The sequence below is a fragment of the Nicotiana tomentosiformis genome, chromosome 9 (assembly GCF_000390325.3).
Source record: "Nicotiana tomentosiformis chromosome 9, ASM39032v3, whole genome shotgun sequence".
In the NCBI taxonomy this organism is placed as follows: Eukaryota; Viridiplantae; Streptophyta; class Magnoliopsida; order Solanales; family Solanaceae; genus Nicotiana; species Nicotiana tomentosiformis.
In genome coordinates, this window is record NC_090820.1 from 86,927,730 (window position 1) to 86,953,279 (window position 25,550).

Sequence of the window (25,550 nt, forward strand, 5' to 3'; positions counted from 1 at the left end):
GTGTCACTGAGTACATGAGCATCTAATATGAGTACAAGTCTGGAAAATACGGTCTATAATAGTCTGAGACCAAATACAGTAAACAAGGAGATAGAGAAGGAGAGACAAGGTCTACGGAACATGGCAGCTACCTCAAAATCTCCTGAAAATCAACTGCGCGAAATGATCAACACCCGCTATATTCAGGAACACCTGGATCTGCACACGAAGTGCAGGGTGTAGTATGAGTACAACCAACTCAGCAAGTAAGAATAATAACTAAGGAACTGGAGATAATGACGAGCTACACAATCATAGTTCACTTTTAGTAGTTCCAGCAAAGAATAGACATGCTTTCAAATCCGGCAGTTTAAGTCAAATCAATTTTATACAGTTCAATTTCAAGAAATTCGGATATAAATTATTTCAGAGATTTCACAATAATGACAGATGGCAACCAAGTGCAACAACAAATGCAAAGCAAGTACAACCTCTCAGGCAACAGTCACCCAGCTCATCACAACAACTCAACCACTCAGCTCTCAGCCTTCAGCACTCACACTCAATGGGTACCCGCGCTCACTGGGGTGTGTACAAACTTCGGAGGGGCTCCTACAGCCCAAGCGCCATAATCTGCACGGACAACTCACGTGCTGCACAGACATCTCACGTGCTGCACGGACAACTCACGTGCTATAATATCCTGCACGGACAACTCACGTGCCATAATATCCTTACCTCACCGACAGGCCCTCAGCCTTACTCATTCCTCAACCTCTGAAGTTTCTCGGGCTCTCAGGAATCACAAGGATTAGCCCAAACAAAGATAACATAGTATATCAACAAATATCCAGAAAGATTGAGGTATAATACACAAGAAAAATTATGACTGAGTACAAGACAGTAATTAACAAATAATTCCACAAGTACGTGACCTCTACGGGTCTCAACAGTACTATAACATAGCCTAAGCATGATTTCTAACATGATTTATAGTCAAAATTGGAGAGGTGGCTTATGAACTTGCTTTGCCACCTAGTCTATCAGGTGTTCATCCAGTGTTCCATGTATCTATCGAAAGTATGTCGGGGATCCATCTCATATTCTGCATTTCAGTACAGTGTAGCTGGATGGTAATTTGACTTATGATGTAGAGCCGGTAACTATTTTAGACCGACAGGTTCAAAATATGAGGTCCAAGAACATAGCATCAGTGAAGGTGCAGTGGAGAGGCCAGCCAGTCGGAGAAGCTACTTGGGAGATTGAGCAGGAGATGCGGAGTAAATACCCACTTATTTGAGACTCCAGTTATTATTCTAAACCCGTTCGAGGACGAACGTTTGTTTAAGAGGGGGAGAATGTAACGACTCGGCCGGTCGTTTTGAGTATTATAATCCCGTTTCCCCATTTACTGCTCAAATTGTGAATTTCAGTTGTTATTTGGCTTGCCGGGGTAATTGGTTTGGGTTCGGTGAGGTTTTGAAATGATTTGGAGCACTTAGTTAAGGTTTAGAATTTAAGTTGAAAAGGTTGGCCGGATGTTGACTTATGTGTAACGACCCCGGAGAAATTTTGCTAAGGAAATTAAGGTTTGGTAGTGCCGAGGGAGATCAATTAGTACAAATGCACCGATGTGTAAAGGAAAGTTTGGTCGGAAAAAGGTCATTTCTGCGACCACTATGCGGTCGCAGAATCACTCTGCGGACCGCATAATGATCGCAAAGTGGAGCAGGAGAGGGGCAAGATTTGAGGAAACTCTGCGGTGCACTATGCGACCACAGACCTGTTTTGCGGTGCATTATGCGACTGCAGAACAAGTATGCAGACCACATAATGACCACAGACCGGGTCAGTAACGCCCAGCTTTGGAGGCCAAATTATGCGGCCGGTATGCGGACCGCATACTTGTTATGCGATCGCATAACTGCGTCGGAGCTTCCATTCTTTCTAATTTTTTGACCGGGCCCAACTTCGATTTATAGCCCTTGAAGCTCATTTTTTAGCCAAAATCTGATATTTTAGAGAGAGGTGAGAGCATTTTAGAGAGAGAAAGTGAAGACTTAGTCATTTATCCATCAATTCTTGTTCAAGGTTTGAAGATTTCACAAGGATCTTGCTAGGGCTTCAAAGAGGTAAGAATTTCTTTACCTAATTCTTCAATTTCGGGTTTGGAGTAAAGATGGGTGATTAATAGTATGATCCTTGGGTGTAAGAGTATTATGTATACATACCAATAAGGTTGTGGAAGGATTGTTAAGTTCAAATAGGTAAGGAATGGGTTGAAAATGGTAGAAATCTTTATAAATTTAATTGAAGATTTGAGGGTCGAGTTGGTGTCGGATTTTGGTGAAATTTATATGGTTGGACTCGTGGTTGGAAGGGCGTTTATATTATGTAATTTGTGTCAGCTTCCGAGACGTGGGCCCTACGGGCAATTTTTGAGTTAATTTCGGATTTTATTAGAAAAATTAGTATTTCCTTATGGAATTAATTACAATAATTTGTATTGACTGAATCGAATTAATTGTGGCTAGATACACGGCTTTCGGAAACCAATTCTCATGAAAAGGGCATAGTGGAATAAATAAGTAAACGGGTTGAGGTAAGTAATAATTTTAAATCTGGTCATGAGGGTATGAAACCCCGGATTGTTGTATCATATGATTATTTTTGAGGTGTCGCACATGCTAGGTGATGGGCATGTGGGCGTGCACCGAGGGGATTGTGACTTGGTCCGTCCAGGAAAATTGTAAAGTTGAATAATTTATTGTTAGCTATATGATCTCTATGTGTTGAAGAAATTTGACTATAAATCATATTATAAATCTTGCTTAGGCTATGTTATAGTACTGTTGAGACCCGTAGAGGTCACGTACTTGTTGAATTATTTTCTAATTACTGTCTTGTACTCAGTCATGATTTTTCTTGCGTATTATACCTCAGTCTTTCTAGATATTTGTTGATATACTATGTTATCTTTGTTTGGGCTGATCTTTGTGATTCCTGAGAGCCCGAGAGACTTGAGAGGTTGAGGACTGAGTAAGGCCGAGGGCCTGTCGGTGAGGTAAAGATATTATGGCATGTGAGTTGTCCGTGCAGGATATTATAGCAGCTGAGTTGTCTGTGCAGTACGTGAGTTGTCCCTGCAGATTATGGCGCTTAGGCTGTGGGAGCCCCTCCGGAGTCTGTACACACCCCCAGTGAGCGCGGGTACCCATTGAGTGTGAGTGCTGAGGGCTGAGAGCCGAGTGGTTGAGCTATTGTGATGAGCTGAGTGACTGTTACCTGAGAGGCTGTACTTGCTTTGCATTTGTTGTTGCACTTGGTTGTCATCTGTCATTGTTGTGAAATCTCTGAAAGAATTTATATCCGGATTACTTGAAATTGAACTGTATAAAATTGATTTGACTTAAACTGCTGGATTTGAAAGCATGTCTATTCTTTGCTGGAACTACAGAAAGTGAACTATGATTGTGTAGCTCGTCATTATCTTCAGTTTCTTCGTTATTATTGTTATTTGCTGAGTTGGTTGCACTCATACTACACCCTGCACTTCGTGTGCAGATCCAGGTGTTCCTGAACATAGCGGGTGTTGATCATTTCGCGCAGTTGATTTTCAGGAGATTTTGAGGTAGCTGCCGTGTTCCGCTGACCTTGTCTCTCCTTCTCTATCTCCTTGTTTACTGTATTTGGTCTCAGACTATTATAGACTGTATTTTTCAGACTTGTACTCATATTAGATGCACATGTACTCAGTGACACCATGTTTTGGGAGTGTTGTATCGGAAATTGTTAGATCTTTGGTATTGTATTAAACGTTACATTTTTAAATTTAAAGAAAATCATGGGTTATTGATATTGTCGGCTTGCCTAGTACTGAGATAGGCACCATCACGACAGGTTAGGATTTTGGGTCGTGACAATTAGCTTATTACCTTATTTCAGACTATTCAGTTTCATTATTGTCATTAAATATGTAAATTTTGTTTAAAATGGTTAATAATTATATCTAACGTTGGCTTGCCTAACAAGTGAAATGTTAGGCGCCATCACGGTCCCGAGGGTGGGAATTCAGGGTCGTGACGATTTCTCTCTACACTTTCTTCTCTTTTGCAAGCGAGAAGTAAAGTGTCATCTCCATCTTCATTTTTTCTCTCCACAAAATTATTTTTTTTTCCACATTAATTTTACATTCCCAGAAAAAATGACCAAATTTATGACAAGTATAACATTCAATATTACACTTATCATACCTTCCTTGATTTTGCCTCCATCATCTACCTCTTCTACGACCTCTTCCTTGATTAGAGTCTTGGCTCATATTTTTTTTATTTGGTGGTTGGCTACTACCTCTTCCTTTTCCACCACGACCTTTTCCACGTCCATGTCCACGTCCACGACCTCTTTATTGCAAGCCACGCCTTTCATCTTTCTCCTTGAAAGAAAGTTTTGCTTACAATGCCTGTTCAACCGATTCTTCTTTCGGTTTCTTCAACTTTTCTTCATGTGCTTGCAAAGAACCCGTGAATTCTTCAATGGTCATGGTATCCAAATCTTTGAACTCTTCAATAGCCACAACAATATAATTAAATTTTGAATCAAGGGATCGTAGTATTTTTGCAACAACCTTATCATCACTCAAGTCTTCACCATATCTCTTCATTTGATTGACAATAGCCAAAACTCTTGAAATATAATCCGAAACGGATTCAAATTCCATCATATGCAATGATTCAAACTCTCCTCTTAAGGTTTGGAGACGAACTCTTTTCACTTTATCCAAACCTTTAAAGTAAGTTTGAAGAATCCCCATGCTTGCTTTGAGGTGGTTGCATTTGCAACATTCTCAAACATCTTGTCATCCAAACATTGATGGATGAGAGTGAGCGCCTTTTGATCTTTCATTTTAAAGGCAGCATCGTCTTTCGCTCCATCACCTCCGACTTCCACCGATTCCCAAACATCATAGGCACCAAGCAATGCCTCCATCCTGATACACCAATTTCCATAGTTCTCTTTTGTGAGCATAGGAACTTGAAATGGAGTTCCATTACAATTTACCATTTTCTCTTCAAGTTTGGTTGTCTCTCAAACACACTGGCTCTGATACCAAAATGTTAGAAAATTTGGGAGAGCAAGACAACACAAAAGAATACTCAAAACTCACAAAGAAAAAAGTTGAGGAAAGGATGATTTCTATTAAACTTAACTTGCTCCAAATGGCTAGGAATACATGGCTATTTATACGAGAAATCTTTTATATATCTAGCCTACACTATATGTAAACATAATAACTAAGTCCACACCTCACATCTTTCAAGGTGCATGGATGACACTACTAGACATTATATCTTCCAAAGTACATCAATGTGTTCATACTCTAATAGATGTACTAAACTGATATTCTAGTTCATGAACTAATGTAAACAAATGGAAACAAGTTTATATTGTTCACAATTCCACACCAGCTAATCATTGTTGAAGTTCACTGATACAAGACTTACCTTTTACTAAAACAAAGATCTCTGAACTTGGAGACTCACTTCCAATTCTGGTATCAAGTACTGCTTTTCCTACACCTTTCTTCTTCTCTTGTAATATTGTCTTCTCCAAAATTTGTTCTAACTATGTTGCAAATATACACAAATGCTAATCTGTTTAAAACTATTTCTGTCTTACTCTGATGTTCTCTGATTGCCGCATTCTACGTTTCCCTTTAGTTGTTCTTGGTGGAGATGCTGACAAAATAAAAAACCAGACCTTTGCATCATAACAATTCTTGTCTTTTAATTGCATATATGAATATTTGACATCAATGTTCATTGGTTCCAAGGTAACGTTCCATCAATCATGCTTGACAAAATATTTATCGTGATGATGAGACGCGAAAGGAGGAGAGAGGGAAAGAAGACGGTAAACATATTGATAATGACACTAAAGTGGAGGAGAATGAAAATGATACAGAGAAATCAGAAGAGGATAATGAGCTTAAAGGGATTTGATGGATGAAGAAACAAGAATAGATGAGATTCATAAGAATTAAGAGAGATGAGAAGAAAAGAGAATAGTGATGGCGGCAATGATGAGAGAAAGGGGGAGGGGGGTGATGTCATCTCAAACAATAGAGAAGATGAGGAAACTAAAGATGAAAACAGTAAAAAGGATCAAGAAAAGCAAAGGGAGGGACGAGATGAAGAAGAGAAGAATGAGGAAGACAACAGAGGAAAAAAATAAATCAAAGAGAATGAAGAGAACCAAAATAAAACTGAAGAATCGTGGTCATCAGAAAATAAGATCCGTATGAAAATGAAAGGACCAATGAGACTTTAACAGCAGAAAATGATAAGGGCGACAATTCCCTTAGTTAAAGTAACTGTGGATTTTGAGAACCTGACAAAGGTAATACAACACCCTTAACTATTGAGGACAAATACAATAAGGGAGACAATGAGTTGCTGGAGAAGAACAAGAATAACAAGGCAGATGCTGAAAATCTAAACCAGTCTGGCTCAAATGATGAGGAAAGTGGAACACTTGAAGAAAACAGTACTACTGTTGGAGAATTGAGGATTGAAGCAAACCTGGTTATTACTCCAACTCTGCGGCACGAAACAATGAAGTCAATAACCAGCAACAAGAAAATGATAGTTCTTCACCTGAAATATTACAAAATGAGAACTCTAGTGATAATTTCAAACTGGTAGCAGAAACCAATGAAGCCAATAAACAGCAACAGGCATACCATTCCAAATGATCAGTCTGAGGAGACAAGGGCTACGTCCAGGGGAAGCCTGACCCTAAAGCAAGTGAAGGCCCCAAAAATTTAAAGGCCCCAAAATTACTATTTCTTTATATATAGTAGTATATTATTTATATAATTATCTCTTATTATTGATAAATTTATTTCTTTATTGTCATATTAATTTTTAATAACTCGTTTTCTTCCTCCAATTAATATAACTAAAATAGTTTTCTGTCAACCTTATTTTACTTTTTTACTTAATTATATTTCTCTATTCATTAGTTGGTCACATAACTATATCTAATAATCTAACTTATTATTTATTTTTCTTACATAAATTATACTCTCTCCGTCCCAATTTATATGAAAGTGTTTGACTGGACATGTAGTTTATGAAATAAAGGAAGGCTTTTGAAACTTGTAATCTCAAATAAATCGCAGGAATTTGTGGGCTAAAAATCATCTCATTAATGGTAAAAAGAAAAATCTAAAGTTTAATTGTTACCAAATATAGAAAGGGACTTACTAAAAAAAGGAGTCACTTAAGTTGGGACGGAGGAAGTATGTTTTATGGGTTCTCCTATTTCAGTTGTGATGCAATCAACGTTAAATTCATTTAATTTTTTGTACTTTATAAAACTAAGTTCTCATTTTTTTAATTCCACATCCTCACTTGTCTAATTTTTTTAAAAACAATGTTCATTGAATAATATATATATATATATATATATATATATATATATATATATATATATAAATCCACCCCTAGCTAGGTCCAATGAACAGGATTCAAATTCAAATCCACCAGGAAATGAAGAATCAGCAGCAAGTTCTAGTAATTATGAATTTGTTGCAACTGAGAATAATTTTAAGAGTTGAAGAGGAAGTGAGAATGATGAGGGCAGGAAAACTCTGTGAATTTAGCAGCTGGAAAAATGTGAAAAATCAACATTGTTTCCCATGCACACTGAAGTTTCAATTCAAGTTCAATGACGTCAGTTGTTTTTGTTTCTTTAAACTAAAAGGGAAAGCTATAAAACTAACATGTCCCAAAATGCTCTCTGCCGGAGTCAGATTGGTTGAGTTGCTAACCTTCTTAACATCAATCAAAAGGTGGAACTTCAACTTCCCCTGATTCCTTAGTTACACTCAAGGTAGTACTCAAGAAGGGGAAGGGTCAAATAGAGTATAAATTAGGTAAAACCTAAAGTTCAATTGAACTATTTTCTAGATATATTTCCAATCCAACCAGTTTTCTCCTCTGAATGCATCTAGAATGAAGTGGGTAATCATATCGAAAAGAGCAGCTGGAACGAGACCATTTAGACAATACAGAAAACCACAGAGTACATCAATCAATACACGACATCTGACGCAAATACAAACATATTTCACATAACTTTGATGATGCAGCAGGTTCAACTTTTCTTAAGCCTTCATGGATAAATATACAGGTTTAGTGATGCTTCTTCTCGAAAAGACCATCCGAACCTGCATTCAAAATTGGGCCAGCCAAATTTTAGCTTAAATAAATAGTTTGTTACCTTAATAAAACATAAATCTAACTACAAATTTATCTGAACATGGAATTTTCAGCGACAGAAATAAGTATACCCCCTAAAAACATATAGAGAGTAACCGACATTGGCTTGAACACTCACGTAACGCTAGAATTCATGAACTGGATAAGAGAGTATAATTTATAACAGTAAATAAGTATGTGAAATCATGTCAAAATTGAATGAAGAAGAGCCCAATGGAAAAAATACCTCTTACCATTGACCTGAAAGTCACTTGGATTGACCAACATTCATCGGAAAATTAATGCCCCACTGAAAATTAAGTCCTCATTTACGTTCCACCACAGATAAAACTAGAGAAGAGTGTGAAAGCATACTTGAACACTCCCCATTAACATTATGCTGTTACTTCAAGTAGACTTGCACAAAATATAACGGTTATGATAATTATTTTTATTGAGATATTATATGCTCTATTTTGTATTGTTTTATCTAGCCAAAATGACAAACGCCGAGCCACACGACGCAAATAGTGTGGACAGCACTGGGACAATGAAGTAGCTTGGCTATCTCAGAAGGTAAATAACAGAAGATCCACTGGTGCAGTACTGAGGTTCTTATTTGCAGCAGCAGTATATCACATCTGGGCAGAAAGAAACAACAGGAGGTTCCAAATATTAGAGAGACTATATAGTTACCCTTACTGAATGCTCTAACTTTGGACGCAGCTACTATGCTAAGACCCTTCCTAGAAGATGAGAAGCATAGTAGCTAGCCGTGGGGCAATAGGAAGATATAGTCGTTATTTCTTTGGTTATTTTTGAATGAACCCGAATCTAGAGTTTAATGAGCAGGTGGTGTACATTGATACTTTGCTTGATAAAATCTTAATCTTTAACCAAAATATATATATTGTGGACAGCATTGGTAAACCAAATATCTAACACCTCAAACAATTCCATAGAACAGGGACCGTTAAAGACGTGCTAACATCGTTGAAAACCATAATATAAAGGTCAAGGAGATAAACAGAACCTACTCCAAAGCGTGTAAGCTTAGGTTCCAACTAAAGGTGAATACTTTTATAGACATATGCAAACTGCAAATATTCTCATTTTGTTGGTAAAGGTGATCCCTTCTGATCTCTGCATGTCAATTACATGCTGACATCTCAACTCAGCAAATTCAACATATTATAGTTTTCAAATCGACATATTAGTCATGACTCATTGACAAGATACGACTTAGAAGACAAATTACAAAATTGTTTTAGCATCATAACTGCATAAAAAGGCATTCAAAACTAGACCTCCCATTGTCAGGCAACAAGAAACATAAGTTCCCAATTGAAGCCATCCACAGCACGCTACAACATTTTAAAGCCTCAACCAGATAAAGTGCTTCAGTTAGATAACATACCATTGTCCAGAATATCTATTTGCTGATAGCTCATTGCAAATCAGATACAATTAAACACGAGATAGTAAACTTGAAATCATTGATACGCGAAATAAAGAGAGGGCTATCAGAATTACCCCATGGAAACTCCTTGTTACGAATGTGCAGATACGGATAAGGCTGCAAACGGAGTTAGAAATGATAGCAAGAACTGTAAAATCATGCTATGTGGGGTGAAGAAACAGCATACAAAGGACTCATAGTCATAGACAAAATATATAAGAAATAGGGCAACTTATAGTACACATGTCTATACTCTATCTCAGTTGTAAATTCCCCTCTACAATAATCAACACCCCCCCCCCCCCCCCCCAAAAGAAAAATAATGCCCCCTATAGTATCTGTTCAATCAACAGACAAACACAGTCAGATGATATTAAAAGGACCGAATTAACCTTATTCTATCTTTCTTGTCTTCAACTCTAGCTTGCAACTTCCCTTCTCGCCCAGCTCATTTTGTCCTTCCCCACCACAGCACCATATTCCCCTCTTTCTCTCTAATCTTAGTGGATTGGCTGATTATTTTGTTTGAAATTCTCATACTGACAAATTCCTAATTTCTTTAGTGTTTACCAATAATAAAAGAGGAACAACTGAAAGATTTATAACAGAGATAATTACATGAAACTGAGAATCTCCATCAGGATTCTCTTATCTGAACCAACTATATTGCTTTACATTAGAATCGAATACATTATTTTGCTTGCAAAGTACCATTTGCTTGAGTTTTTGTAATGGCGTAGGTTCAGAATTATGCAGTATTCAAAAATGGTCTTGTCTTGATAATGAATTTGGTGCTTTTTGGCTATTGACTGGTCAAATGATCAAATCATTAGTTTAAGTGTGTCTCAAATCCCATTACTTTAACCGGGCTAGTGAAAATCATTTAGAAATGTATTGTCAATATGAATTTCTGATTTCATCTTAAGTTTTGCATCCGAATTGGAAAGACTGAAAACAGCATATTGTTGAAAATAACACAAATTTTGACATATAAGAAGGTACAAGAAATGCATATATAAAGCTTACCGGAGGCTCTTCATGGTGGGGATGACCCTTAGAGAGATTAACAAATTGCAAGAACAGTGCATGTAATTATTCCAACATAAGTAATTTTCTCCCACTTAGCTGCTTCACCTGGCCATAGGAAATAAAGAGATCATAAAATATTAACACTTCAATCACATTAGAAATCGTTTATATACAGCGAAATCAAACAACTGAAACTAACCAAAGAAAAGGAAAAATAATAGATAGACTAAATGAATATCATCCCTCGAAGAAACTACTCCCTCCATTCCCTCCGTTTCAGTTTATGTGATACAATTTTCTTATTAGTCTTTTCCAAAAAGAATAATATATTTCTACATTTCAAAACAATTTATTGTAAACTTGTAATTTTATCATTAGTGACAAGCTTTTATAGCTGAGAAAATATTATAACATTTTTAAGATCATAAATTTCAAAACCCTTATAATCACAAAAATTGTTATAGCATGTTTAATACCACAAGTTTCAAACGTTTTGATATCGTTTTTAAACTGCGTCAAACTACGTCACATAAATTGAAATAGAGGGAGGAATACATAATCGAAAGATTTCATTGAAAAGAAAAACTTTTTACACATACTCAAACGCATGTGAAATAGCAAATAATAAATCAAATATTGCTCTATCTCTCTCATAAACATCAAATCCCAAATCCGACTCTGACAGAGAACCGAGAACATGATCAAGACAGTACTATGGCATCTGCTACAACAGGCATGTGACTAGTTGAGCTTGCAAATACCACAACTGTCTTATCACCGCTCAAACCTATGTTATGGGAAACACTAAGCATTGGAATTCAAAAAGTTCTCCTTTTGTCCTGATAAGCTAAATTAATCTTCTGCCGTTTTCAGGCTCATTTCATAGTTAATAGGGAATTCGACTTCACGGAAAATATTATCAGATTGAGTAAGCAACTATATATGAAATACCGAAGAAAGGCAGCCATCTGAGTATATTGTAAATAACCAGAAATTTAAGACAGAGAGATGGATGATGAGCTTACGGGCTTCGTCATGGTGGGCGGAAGAAGCGAAAGTCCTCTTGAATGCCGGAGTTCCGCGAGAAGCACCGACGCGGAGGGCGGAGCGAAAGCTACTTTTGATCATTGCAGACGCCATTTCCAGCTGATGTCTGGTTCTCTGTGTAGGTGGTTCTGGACTCTTCCCGCTGCCCCTGACCATTAAAAACAAAAATGATCATACTGTGTATTACTTCATTTTTTTTTCCTTCTAAAAAAATGAAATAATAATAATTACTATGTGGGGAATTTTATTTTTTTGGTACACATAATATATAGTTTTGAGTTTAATTTTGGTGCAGCGACATTATATTATTTTTTTTACACTACCATCAAACCTCTCTATAACAGGTTTATTTATTTTATAGTCTTTTGAGTTTTATAGTAACCTACATTAGGGTGATTAAGGACTTTTATGATAAAGCTAAGACTCGGGTTAGGGCAGCGGGAGGAAACTCGGAACACTTTTCGGTTATGATGGGGTTGCACCAGGGATCAACTCTTAGTCCATTCCTATTTTCCTTGGCGATAGACGCATTGACGAGACACATTCAAGGTGAGGTGCCATGGTGTATGTTATTTGTTGATGACATAGTTTTAATTGACGAGACGCGGGTGGTGTTAACTAGAAGCTGGAGGTTTGGAGGCAGACCTTAGAGTCTAAGGGTTTCAAGTTGAGTAGGATCAAGACGGAATACTTGGAGTACAAGTTCAGCAACGGTACCCAGGAAGGGGATATTGAGGTGAGTCTTGATACGCAAGTTATCCCCAAGAGAGGTAGTTTCAAGTATCTTGGATCTATAATACAAGGTAACAGAGAGATTGATGAAGATGCCACGCATCGTATCAGAGCAGGATGGATGAAGTGGAGGCTCGCTTCCGGTGTCTTGTGTGATAAGAATGTGCCGCCGAGACTTAAAGGTAAGTTCTACAAGGTTGTTGTTAGACCGACTATGTTGTATGGAGCAGAGTATTGGCCGGTCAAGAACTCTCATAACCTGAAGCTAAAAGTAGCTGGGATGAGGATGTTGAGGTGGATGTGTGGGCATACCCGGTTGGATAAGATTAGGAATGAAGTTATTCGGAAAAAGGTGGGAGTGGCTCCTGTGAAGGTCAAAGATTATTGTAGAAGGTTCGTAGGTAGTCGAGCGTTTCTTTTTGTCTTACTCAGTTCGCTAGCATTAGTATTAGTATGATATCTTTTATCCACAGATGGCTATTACTACCTAGAGTTTGACTGCATTCTTGGATTCAATCTTATTTCATATTACTGTTATTCCTACTTGTTGCAATTACCTTTTCTTTTCAGTCGTTCTCTAGCCGACGGTCTATCAGAAACAGTCTCTCTGCCCTTCCAAGGATAGGAGTAAGGTTGCGTACATCTTATCCTCCCTAGACCCTACTTGTGGGAAACTACTGGGTTTGTTGTTGTTGTTGTTGGCTGTTATACGTCTATAATAACAAATATTTAAATCTTATCTGCTTGTTATAAACATAAATAATCCAAAAACTCTTTTTTTTCATTTATTTAATATTATTAAAAAATTAAAATTTCAAAAGGCATTTATTTTTTATTTTAAAATTTTAAAAAAGCTAATACTTTATTAATAAACTTGACCCTTACAAGATGGAAATAATTTGTCCAACGAAATACAAATGTGTCCAAATCTTTCACTAAAAATATTTAATAACTCAAGTATATTGATGTAATTTTATTTTTCAAAAGTGGTGTTCCCAGGGATGATCTAGGAGTGGGAGGGGAGTCCTGGGTTCAGATGAACCTACGCTATTCTTCTTAGTTAGATCATATATGATAATGTTATATCTTTCGAAAATATTTAAGTGGGCTCGGCTCAACTCCAATAAATATTGCTGCGATTAATATCGATATTAATCAAGATTATTAACACGTATCTTTCTTTATTCCAAAGGTTAAGATTTATTTTCACTTTTCAGTTAAGTCTTAGTCACTGAGCAGTGTCAACTTCAAGAACTCGCATTTTGTCTTTCTTTTGTAGTACATGTTTTATTAATCGATAAATATAAACGACATCATTATCTTTTTTTTACACAGCAATCTTTTTTATTTTGCACAAAATAATACTTGAGATATGTTGGATAAAAGAATGTGTATAAATACTATACATGTTAATCGTGTCGGGCCAGTCCAATGACAACCCGGTTCGACCCGGTTCAGTCCGAGTCAGCACGGTATACTAGGGGATCGGACGGGTTGGGGAGGGTTGGCGGGGGCGGGGGAGGAGCCGGACGGGAGCGAACATATTTTGGTAACCGGTACTCCGGAACCCGGTTAGCCCGGTTACCCACTGCCGGGTTTTTACCGGGCTATAACCTGGTCCCGCCCGGTTACCGTTGGAAATGTTTTTTTTTTTAAAAAAAATTTGACCGTTGCCAACGGTCAAATTCAAAAATGACCGTTGGGCAACGACCATTTTTTGTAAATTTGGTCATTTCGACCTACCCTCTTAATAAAATAGCCCCTCCCTTAATAATTGATAAATTACAATTTTAACCTTTTAAAAACTATAAATAGCCCCCCTTCTTCTTTATTTTTTCTCACAATTTACTCTCTTACTACTCGAATTCTCTCTCAATTCTCTCTTGATAATACTGCTTATTGCTCTTAAATTCTCAATTACTTATTATTTCAAGTTTTATCAAATATTTACCTTAGTCACTACAAAATTATAATTATCAAATATCAAGTATTCAAGTGAAGTGTGGTATCAATATTAATATCATCAAATATCAAGTATTTAAGTGAAGTGTGGTATCAATATTAATATCATCAAATATCAACTGAAGTGTAATATCAAATTTAATGCGGCATCCGGAATCTCGGTACACTCGTTCCATCTCTTTCTCTTCTTTGGTGTATATTTTTATTTTATTATTTAGAATTATTAATTTAATTTACATAATAGATATTTTTAGAGCAGCCAAAAAAATGTGTACTAGTAGAGGTGATAGTAGTAAGAGTAAAACTCCTAAAAGATCAAGAGGTGATGATGGTTCTTCTAGTAGCTTTACACATATTTTTGAAAGTTCACCTGAAAATTTAAATGTAGATTATGAGAAACATCAAGAAATTATGATATAGATGATAATTTAGATGATATTCAATCACGTGATAATCTTGAAATACCACCAACTACACCTGATAATGCTAGTCAAACTCAAAATACTAGGGGTGGAGATCGTGATAATACAGGTAGGCTTCCCCTCCCTATTAAGAGGAATCGAAGATTAAGAAGTAAGTGTTGGAAGTTTTTTGAAAGACTAGAAGAAGATAAAAATTATGTAGCATGTCAATTTTGTAAGGAAGTTTATAAACATGAGACCGGAGGTAAGCAAGGAGGAACGGGTCAACTTCGTAGGCACATGGTAGATAACCACCCTATTGCATGGGGTGCTAATGAGGAAGGTGAGCAACAAAAATTTAACCTGGGTACTGGCAGTTTAATAGGTAAATACGATATAGCGAAAGATCGAGAAGAATTAGCTAAAATGATTGTTTTAGGTTGTTTACCTTTTAGTTTTGCTGCTTCACCATATCTTGTTACTTATATTCAAAGAATTTATAGTCCTTTGTTTAAAGATATTCCTAAAAGTACTTGTAGAGCTGATATCTTTCGGCTTTTTGGACAATATCAGACATATATCCGTTATTTGTTCGCTAGTTTTTCTTGTAGAGTTTCTCTTACTTCTGATATTGGTCGTGCTGTTAATGAAAATGATTATTTGACTGTTACATGCCATTGGATAGATGATAATTTTTGTATGCAAAAACGTATTATTGCTTTTAAATATGATGAAGATCAAAGTCATACTAGTGCATTTATAAGTAATACTATCCATGAGGTTGCTATATTTTACAATCTTTTAGAAAAAGATTTGTGTATGTCATTTGATAATGCTTCTAACAACAATTCTGCTATTACAATATTAAAATTGCATCTACACACACCACTTTCTGAAATATTTCATGTTAGGTGTGCATGTTATATTTATAATTTAATTGTGAAGAGTGGCCTTGAATTATTTAGAGATGATATCACTTTAGCTAGAAGAGTTGTTGGTGTAATTCAAGAAAATAATAGAAGTGCTAGATTAAATGCAATTAAGGAAAAATGTGTACAGTATGGACTAAAATCAAGACTCATGCCTGAAGAAATAGTTACTAGGTGGAATTATACTTATTTATTCTTAAGATGTTATCATAAATATAAAATGCCTATAACTAAAGTTGTTGATTCTCATTGTATCGATCCTAACCGTTTGTTAACATCTAGAACTTGGGATGTCATTGAAGATGTTGTAAAAATATTACAAAAATTTTATGTGGCTACACTTGAGTTTTCTAGAGCTTATTATCCTACTATTGCAAATGGTTTAGTTCATATTGCTGAAATTTCTTTTTTACTCCATAATTTGAATAAGAAAGAAGGATATATTTCTGTTATTGAATCTATGCTAGATAAATTTAAGAAATATTTCTACCCAATCCCCCCTATTTACCTAATTGGTTCTATTTTAAACTCTTCTATCAAAATGGCCACTTGTCGCCAATTAATTACTGCTTTATATGTTTATATCACTACTAGAAATTCACTAAAAATCGACCAAAACAACCGACCAAAGTTGGTCGGTTATGACCAATTACCGACCAAAACATGACCATTAGGGTGTGGACGGTGTTTTGATGGTCGGAATAGCTTACCGACCAAAATTGATCGGAAATTAACGACCATCTCACAAGTTTAAGTACTTACCGACCAACTTTGGTCGGAAACATATTTTATTAATTTAATTTTACCGACCAAAGTTGGTCGGTTTAACTAAATTATATTTTTTTATTAATTATTAAACTTTAAAAAAACCGACCAACTTTGGTCGGTAATTAAAAATATATATATTTTTAAAATAATTAAAATTAAATATTACCGACCAACTATGGTCGGTAACTTCAACAGTGCAGGCAAAATACCGACCAAAGTTGGTCGGTAATGTTGAATTCTGAGAATTCAATGTTCATTAACCGACCAACTTTGGTCGGTATTTTGGAATAATTTTTTTTAAATTAAAAACCGACCAACTTTGGTCGATTTTTCTGGGTTTAATTTTGGCATAAAATGCTTGTTTTGGCAGCTGCACCACCTGCCAGCATACCAATACACCTAATAACAATAACAACAATACAATAACAACCAAAACATTCAATAAATGCTTTAAAACTAACAAATTAAAGTTCAATTGAACATAAAAATCCAAAACCAAGTTAAAACTAATTACAACTAGTTCAAAACTGGTTCTATTTGTCTAGTTCAAAGTATATAAAAGTCAAGGGGTGTTTTCTACAACATCATCATCATCGTCTGATGAACTTTCATTTACAAGACGGTATAGAGAACGGTCTTGTGCAGGACGGGAGGAACGATCACGGGGAGGACGGGAGGAACAATCATGAGCAAGACGGGAGGACGGGAGGAACGATCACGAGCAAGACGGGAGGAACGATCACGTGGAGGTGGACCCTCTGGAGATGACTCATGAGATCGTGGCAACGGAAAAGCTCCACTAGATAGGAGAGTTCTGATCTGAGCTTGCATGCCAAGGAATTGAGCATCTCTAAGCCTTTCTCTTTCCTTGGCCGCTTCTAGCTGGGATGTGAGCTTTGTCACTATCTCCCGCATAGCGGAGAGGCTCTCCCTATTAAGTTGCTCGCCTCTTGAGGAAGTCCCTATTCCTCGCACTCCACACTTATAGCGATGAAAGTTTTTAGTAGGAAGCCCGTATACCTTCCCTCATTTTGGACCGCCAACAAACTCCAACCATATTCTTTCAGCATCCTCGTCCGAAGTTTGGGTTGGCTCATCCTATTCACAAGCTGGATGACTACGGATGAATTCCTCCATGTTACTTTGGTAGCGACCCTATATTATTTTAAATTAAATCAGTATTTCAAAATTTTTATAAAAGTAAATTATAATACTTAAAAAAAATTGAAAGCTTACATATGCAGTCGAGGCCCGGTCCTCGACCCACCTATCTTGATCCCCCTCTTTCTTCTTCTTCACAATATGCATTTCCTTGAATAGCTCATCATGACTCATTGGACGCCCATACTTCTTTTCCTGAAAACAAATTAATTTAGTTAATAAACAGAATAAATATACTTAGAAAAGTAAAATAATTTAAGCAATTATGTACCAATCTTCTTTTTATTGTCCCTAGGCTGATCGCACCTCCAGTGTGCAAGGAGCCTCCCTTCTCGGATGCGCGAGCTTTCTTTCCTTTTTCGCTCCTCTCTAAGAAATCTGCGGTAAGCTATTGCCTTTGCAAATCATTCCACAAATTCTCAAGTAACCAGCCAGGCCTCTTGTTCTTCTTTCTAGCATCCGAGAAAGCATCCACCAATCTGTTGCGAGCTTTATGATAAAAATTTGCAGCCACTTCCGCGCTATAATGGTCCTCCCATACACACTTGCTCTGTATTTCAAAAGTTAGATATTAGATGGAAACATCATAAATATAAATTATTAAACTGTTTAAAAGAACATTTATACCTTAAACTGATTGAAAATTTGCTCCTTCAGCGAGAATGGGCAATCAGTCCAAGTCGCATAAGGGCCATCATAAAGTTTTCTGATGGCATTGGTGATTATCTTCGTAGTCTTATTACCCGACCTGAACCTGCAATTTAACAATAAAAACACATTAATATCTTAGTAAAAATGTTACAAATCAATAGACGCAAAAATAATGAATAACACTTACCCATCACCCTCAGGGACTATGATGATCCTGCCATATCGATCATAATGCACTACCTCGCCATCACCATCCGAAGCATGTGTATCGGAGGCATGTGAAGACGGTGTAGGCGGGTCAGAGCTACTGCCTCGCAGGCAAAGGCCTGCAATAGATGGAGTCGATGATGAAGATGGTTGCGATCCCTGTGACTGCGACATAGCTGGATGCGACCCAAGTGGATGTGATACCGATGGCTGTGACCCGAGTGGCTGTGACATGGATGGATGCGATCCATGTGGCTGTGATATGTAGGGATGTGATCCATGTGGATGTGATGTAGATGGCTGCGATGCAGATGGCTGTGAGGCAGCTTGACTGTATGTCGGACGTATAGTCCTATGGCCCTGGGATGGAAGACCTGGTGTCTGAATAAAGGTGTACGGCTCGTGATGCTGTGGCAGCTCAATATAGCCGTGTGGTGGAGGATAAGACATAGGCATCTCTGAAAAGGGTGGACAAGAGGGACTATTATTTTCTACCCTCCTCTTTCCCTTCCTACCCTTTTCTCGACCCTGAGAACTAGTAGGGTCATTGTTACCTTGACCCTTGCCTGCCATCTGCATAATATAATACACATTTAGATTGAAACATATAAGAAACTAGCTATAAAATGAGAGTGCTTTAAAAAACTAACTTTTTAATCCTCATCGACGTACTGTTCCTCGTCCGAGAATTCTTCGTCCTCACTTGTTTGAGCTTCATTAGTTTATTCTTCGTCCTTATTTTCTATAATTGTTACTTTATTTATATCAACTTCTTCCAATATGCGTTCAGGATGTTCCAAATCATTTTCTAACTGATCGTCCACTATTTGGTGAATACTGGAGATATCGTTTTGATATGCAACATCTAACACATTCTCGACTTCCACCCTACCTACAGGCTTTGTTTTTATTACAACCCACCAATTGGACTTATTCCGCCGCAATGGATAAGGAGCATAATACACTTGCCTAACGTTATGTGCAATTCTGAAAGGATCATAGCGATCATACTCCCTCGTATGATTAACCTCAATTATGTTGTATTGGTGGTGTACTCTTGTACCTCTTGTTGGATTTGGGTCAAACCACTTGCATTTAAAGAGTATCAATTTCTTATATGGCCAACCTGTATATTCTAGTTGTAATATTTCTTTGACCACACCATAATAATCAATATCTCCAACTTAGTTGCCATCACCACCTTGAACCCACACCCCGCTATTGTTGCTATTTTTATTTTTAGAGCAATCCTCTGTATGAAACTTATAACCATTCACTACGTACTGAGGCATTGTTATGACCTGAAGCCCAGGTCCCCAAGATATATCTTTCAGAAATTGATTTACACCATTATTTGGATTATTTATCTACATAGTGTTAAAAAAATTCATAAGTTAGCACAACTTATGAATCAAGTTTTATACATTCACTACGTATATATATATATATATATATATATATATATATATATATATATATATATACACTTACAAACTGTTTGAACCACGTATCAAATCTCGTATATACAGCATCATGGCCAAATTGACCCATGAAGTGACTGTGACACATCAAATATTTTTAGTAGTTGCATCAATATGTAGTCACAGTAAATTTTACATTTTGATAACTAATAAATCAATACTTACTTGAGAAATGGTACAACTTCGGGACAATTTAGCAACACATGAAGTGTAGCTGACTTGTACTCCATATCACTCAAACTTCTCTTTCTAACATCCTTAGAACATCGGCCTGGTTGATTGAATATGGACATTGGTGGATATAATGGATCATTCACACATTCGACCGTGTGCCTATTGGGCCTATTCCTAGAACATGGCACGTTACTCTCAAAATAATAAGAACAAAAATGTGCAGTTTCCTTTGCAAGATAGGCTTCGCATATAGATCCTTCAATCTTATTCCTCTGCTTAACAAATTGTTTGCATTTGCCAATTGTCCTACATAATGTCATGTTAGCTAAGAACATTCAAATAAAATAGAATATTACATTAAACTTATAATATTACCTCTCAAAGGGATACATCCATCTGCATTGAACATGCCCTCCAAATCGTGCCTCGTGTACAAGGTGTATTGGAAGGTGTTCCATCACATTAAAGAAACCACATGGGAATATTTTTTCCATCTTACTATAAATTACACGAATGTTCTGATCCATCCGAAGTAGGTTTTCTTCCATTAATGTGGTAGAACACAAGTCTTTGAAAAACAAACTAATCTATGTGATAGGCTTCCAGATTCTTTCAGGAAAACCACAAAATGCAATAGGCACTAAGGTCTCCATGAAAACATGGCAGTCATGACTTTTCAAATGGCTCAACTTCCCTACCTCCATATCTACGTTTTTCCAAGATTCGACGCATAACCCTCAGGCATCTTCAATTTCATATCACAAATTTGTCGTCTTTCCTCCAAAGTGAATGTATAACTTGCTTTGAGCTTGAACACCTTACCATTGTTTGCTATCTACAAGTATAATTCAGGCCGCCTGCAATATTTTTGTAAGTCCATTCTAGCCTTCGGGTTATCTTTTGTCTTACCTTTAACATCCATCACTATGTTGAACAAACTGTCAAAATAATTCTTCTCAATATGCATGACATCAAGGTTGTGTTGGAGAAGATTATCCTTCCAATAAGGCAACTCCCAAAATATATTCTGTTTCATCCAATTATGATTAACACCATATCCGGGGAATCTATAAGGTGGAGCCTCAATAACTTTACTGAAGTTCTGGACCCTCTCCCAAATTTCCTCACGTGAAAGTATCGGAGGTGGAGAATCATATTCCATTTTATTCTTTTTGAATGCATTTTTCATCTTTCTAAACTCATGATCATCAGGCAAGAATTGACGGTGCCAATCAAACCATGATTGCTTTCGGCCATGTTTCAAAGTGAATGCTTTACTATTTTCCATGCAGTAAGGACAAGCTAGCTTCCCAGCAGTTATCCACCCAGACAACATTCCATACGCAGGAAAATCGTTAATAGTCCACATTAAATTAGCACGCAAATTGAAATTCTACTTGGTTGATATGTCATATGTTTCAACACCATCATACCACAGTTGTTTTAGCTCATCAATCAAAGGTTGCAAATATACATCAATCAAACTTTTCGGTTTACGTAGACTAGGGATAATATAATTTAAGAATATATATGGACTAGTCATACACAACTCAGGTGGTAGATTATAAGGTGTAAGAAAGACAGGCCAGCATGAATATGGTGTCGCAGATATAGAAAAAGGCGTGAAGCCATCCGCACACAGACCTAACCGAATGTTCCTTAATTCACTAGCAAAATCTGGATATGTCCTATCAAAGTGCTTCCAAGCTTCTCCATCTGAAGGATGACACATAACACCAGGTGGTCTTCTATTTTCAAAGTGCCATCTCATATGAGGAGCAGAACTCATCGACGTATATAACCTCTTTAACCTAGGTATAAGAGGTAAATAATGCATCGCCTTGACAACAACCATATTCCCGCTGGAAAGCCTCTTAAAACGAGGCTTTTCACAAAATTTACAACTTTCTAAAGTTGCATCATCTTTATAATATAACATGCAACCATCTTCACAACAATCAATTCTCATTGACGAAAGTCCTAACTTAGAAACCAATCTCTTTGCCTTATAGAAATCACCAGGTAAGTTGATATTTGTAAAGACCCGGCCGGTCGTTTCGAGAGTTATAACCCTGTTTTCCCCATTCCTACTTCTTTTTGTGTTATTCAGCTATATTATGTTATATCGGATTAGTTGGTTCAAGTCTGGAAGGAACTCGGAGTGAAATGAGACACTTAGTCTCATAATTGAAAATTTTAAATTAGAAAAGTGGACCGGATATGGACCTATATGTAAACGACCTTGGATTTGAATTTTGATAATTCCAATAGCTCCGTATGGTGATTTTGGGCTTAGGAGCGTGTCCGGAATATTATTTGGGAGTCCGTAGAGGAATTAGGCTTGAATTGCCAAAAGTTTTATTTTGAGAAGTTTGACCGGGAGGTTGACTTTTTGATATCGGGGTCGGAATCCGATTCTGAAAATTGGAATACCTCTATTATGTCATTTAGGACTTCTGTGCAAAATTTGAGGTCAATCGGACATGATTTGATAAGTTCCGGAGTTGTTTGTAGAAATTAGAAATTTCAACGTTCATTAGGCTTGAATTGGAGTTTAATTCATGGTTTTAGCGTTGTTTGAGGTGATTTAAGGATTCGACTAAGTTCGTATGATGTTTTAGGACTTGTTGGTATATTTGGTTGAGGTCACGAGGGCCTCGGGTGAGTTTCGGATGGTTAACAGATCAAAAATTAAACTAGAACAGCTGCTGCAATTTCCTTCTGTTGGAAATTGCTTCTGCCCAGAAATCGAAGCCCAGATCGAGCTCAGGGTCGAGGGTCACGATCAAATCCCAGATCGAGCTCAGGGTCGAGGGCCACGATCGAAACCATGATCGAGCCTAGAGTCGAGGGCCATGATCGAAGTCATGATCGAGCTCAGGGTCGAGGGCCACAATCGAAGCCATGATCGAGCCCAGGATCGAGAACCAGGATCGAGGGGCAGGACCGAGGACCAGGATCGAGGACCTCGATCGAAGGCCAAGATCGAGGGCTAAGATCGAGGTAGAACCGAGGATGTCTGGGCAGAATTATAAAAATAGGGAGTTCGTCCCATTTGCCATTTTTGACAAATTGGAGCTTGGGGAGAGGCGATTTTGATATATTTTCAAGGAAAACTTGAGGTAACTCCCTTGTGATCATTTCTACTCCATAATATTGAATTATCATCGAATAATCCAACTAGATTACATGATTTTGAGGGTCGAGTTGAGGTCGGATTTTGGTAAAATTGGTACGGGTAGACTCGTGGTTGAATGGGCTTTCGAATTTTGTAACTTTTGTCGGATTCCGAGATGTGGGCCCCACAGGCGATTTTTGAGCCAATTTCGGGTTTTGGTCTAATTTTGAAGCTTTTCTTGTGGAATTCATTCCATTAGTGTATATTGATGGTATTATACTGATTGTGAATAGATTTGGAGCATTTGGAGGCATAGTCTAGAGGCAAGAGCATTGCGAGGTAGAGATTTGACCGGTTTGAGGTAAGTAATGATTGTAAATCTAGTTCTAAGGGTATGAAACCTCAGATTTCGTATCATTCTATTATTTTGAAGTAACGCACATGCTAGGTGACGGGCGTGTGGGCGTGCACTGTTAGGGATTTGTGACTTGGTCCGTCCCGTAACAACTGTAAAGTTGCATACTTTGTTGAAACCATTGATACTTATATGATTTAGAAAGATTTTTTTGTAAATTGGGCTAAATGACATGTTTGGGCCTTGCGCCAATACTGTTTGGACCCTTAGGGGCTGTTTCGTATCATCCTCTCACTATTTTCGATTGAAAATCTATACTCAGTCATGTTTATACTTGTTTACTGCATAACTCAGTTTTATGACTCTATTTTGATGTATTTAAATGTTTTGGGCCGAATGCCCTGTTTTACTGAAATGCCCGAGTGGCTTGATTTGTGAGGATGAGTGTGGATCAAGGCTGCCCGCCTGCAGCATACTTGTGACTGAGTGAGGCCGAGGGCCTGATTGGTGAGGATGAGTGTGGATCGGGGCTGCCCGCCTGCAGCATACTTTATTATTATTGCACGTGAGTTATCCGTGCAGATTATAGCGCTTGGGCTGAAGGAGCCCCTCCGGAGTCTGTACACACCCCTAGTGAGCGCAGGTACCTACTGAGTGCGAGTGCCGAGTGCTGAGTGACTGGGAGGCAAGAGTGATTGTGAGGTATGCCCGAGTGGCAAGAGTGATTGTGAGGTATATCCGAGTGGCAAGAGTGATTGTGAGGTATGCCCGAGTGGCACGAGTGACTGTGAGGTTTGCCCGAGGGGCTGTTTATGATTTCATCATTTTTGCTCACCTTTTCATTGAGCCTTTGTTTGAAAAACTGTTGGAAAAATGTCTTTAAAATGATTTTTACTGGAACTGGGTTTAAACGAGATGTTTGATTCAAATCCTGATTTTTTTAAAGCATGTGGTATTTTACTGAGATTTCCTGATATGAACGTTATATGCTTTATTGCTCGTCACTACTGCTCAGTCTTTATTTATTGTTATTACTTACTGAGTTGGCGTACTCACGTTACTCCCTGCACCTGGTGTGGAGATTCAGGTATAGCTGGACACGGTAGCGGTTAATGAGTGTTCTGGTTGCAGATTTTCTTGGAGATAGCAAGGTAGCTGTTTGGCGATCGCAACCCTTGCTCTTCTCCCTCTTATCTTCCTCTAGTTGTATTTAGCTATTTTCTAGGTTGAGTTAGCCTTGATATTGTTAGATAGATTGTAGTATATGCTCATGACTAGTGACACCCCGATGTCGGGCTTTTCTTTTCCGCACTTCTATTTTTATTTGATTTGAACTCTTTAAATGGAGGTTTTATGTTAAATAACCTTGAAATTATCTTTGAAATGAAAAAAATATCGTTTTGTTTTGGAAATGAGTCGGCTTGCCTAGTTCCACGATAGGCGCCATCACGACAGGGGTTAGTTTTGGGTCGTGACAATATTAGGGTCAACTAGTTCACTCATAAGGTCAATGAAATATTCCAATCAGATTTGATACTTAGTAATCTAACTGCAACAGACAGCTCAGAGAGCGGACTTCCTTCAAGTAGTGGACGACTAGCTTCCTTTAACTGTTCATAAAAATGTTTTGCGTCATCATTAGGAGTTTGTTCAACATTTTCATTGGGCTCACCCCCGAAGTGCATCCCAAAAGCATCCGCAACCATATCCTGAATTCTAGAATCAAGATTTGTATTCTCCACCGACCTACTACTTTCACCAACAACCATATTATGAAATATCCCACGGCTACCATCGATCTCTCCATGATTAGTCCACACAAAGTAATTCTCT

At 37.5% G+C, this 25,550-nt stretch overlaps 1 long non-coding RNA gene across 1 annotated transcript; it reads right to left on the reverse strand.

The window, feature by feature from the left end:
• Window positions 1-7,887: 7,887 nt before the first annotated feature.
• LOC104117101 (uncharacterized) lies at window positions 7,888-11,949 on the reverse strand. The gene is made up of 4 exons (XR_011410997.1): window positions 11,757-11,949; window positions 10,729-10,836; window positions 9,777-9,819; window positions 7,888-8,212 (listed from the first exon to the last, which is right to left on the reverse strand). It is a non-coding gene; the product is annotated as an uncharacterized lncRNA (long non-coding RNA).
• Window positions 11,950-25,550: the final 13,601 nt, after the last annotated feature.